This window comes from Propithecus coquereli, unplaced genomic scaffold, assembly GCF_000956105.1.
Source record: "Propithecus coquereli isolate 6110/MARCELLA unplaced genomic scaffold, Pcoq_1.0 Scaffold650, whole genome shotgun sequence".
Taxonomy (NCBI): domain Eukaryota; kingdom Metazoa; phylum Chordata; class Mammalia; order Primates; family Indriidae; genus Propithecus; species Propithecus coquereli.
In genome coordinates this window covers 234,640-235,865 of record NW_012152508.1, presented here as the reverse complement: position 1 = coordinate 235,865, position 1,226 = coordinate 234,640, and the positions used below count along the sequence as shown (strand labels likewise).

General features: G+C 46.5%; 1 pseudogene; it reads right to left on the bottom strand.

Annotated features, from left to right (window-relative positions):
- Positions 1-95: 95 nt before the first annotated feature.
- Positions 96-956, bottom strand: LOC105823001 (annotated as a pseudogene).
- Between the last annotated feature and the right edge of the window lie 270 nt (positions 957-1,226).

Here is a 1,226-nt window from a genome sequence, read left to right as displayed (position 1 = left end):
TATCTGTTCTCTTTTAACTGATTTTTTTTCTTTAGAAACTGATGTTTATTTTCCATCAACCTTATTTCCACCTTGTGAGCCTGTGGAAGTACAGCTTAAAACCGATCAGTGGTTGCTCCTACTCATTCAGTGGTCTGAGCAGTGGGAGCTGCAGACCAGTCTTCCCTGGCAGGCTGAGCACTCCAGTCTTCAGCAGGGGCCTGCTGGGTAGGCCCAGAGGGCACTTGCATGCCTTCACTGCCATGCAGACCTCTGGTTGGGTAGCAGTGAACTCAGGAGCTAGAGCATTCACCCTGAAATTTCTGCCTGGTCACTGCCCTTTCAGCAGCAGCCTTCTCTTCCTTTTCACTCTCTTCAGGATCTCTGTGGAAGCAGAAATCAGGCACGACCTCCCATGAGTGTTCACAGAAAATGGTGCCACCCATGTGCAAAATTTCCCAGGCTAGCATCTACCACATCAGACCCACTAAATGAGCTTCCTTGTTGTGTGGAATGGCGATGTCCACATAATGCAGCGGAGAGTCAGTGTTACACAGAGCAATGGTAAGCAGGTTAACGTAAGACACCTCTGTGAGATGCTAGTGGTCAGCCCTGTGGTCTGTAATGACCAGCAGACGTGGCTCCCCCAAGGCTGCCTGGATCTGATTAGTGAAGTTCTGGGAGTGAAGTGGCAGCAACAGGAGACGCTCCAGTGGCAGCAGCAAACTTCCACACAGCCTGGAGGATATGACACTGACATCAGCCGGGTTTTCAGTGGCAACAACAGCACAAGCCACCAGCAGAGGCTTCTCCCAGGTCCTCTTCAGATTTATGGTGTAGATGCCATCACTTTGCCTTTTGTAGATGTACTGTTTCATTTGGAAGTCGAGGTTGTTGCCACTTAGGTGGGTTCCTACCCCAAGGAATTTGAGGACATCCTTCTCCCTCATTTGCAGGACATCAAGGGCTCCGGACATTGTGGAAGTTTCTCTTTCAGTTACGTTGGGAATCCAGAACAACACTATATGGACCTCTCTCTGGGTAGCACAGAGAGGGCTAACTGATTTTAAGAGTTATATATTCTTCATTTAAGTCATTTTAGAATATGTGTCTAAAATATCTTTTCCCACTCGGTGATAACTTTTGATGAGCAGAGTTCTTAACTTTAATGTAATCCAATTATAGTTTTCCCATTATGGTTAGTACTTTTTGTGTTCTACATAAGAAAATTTTGCTACAGGACATAA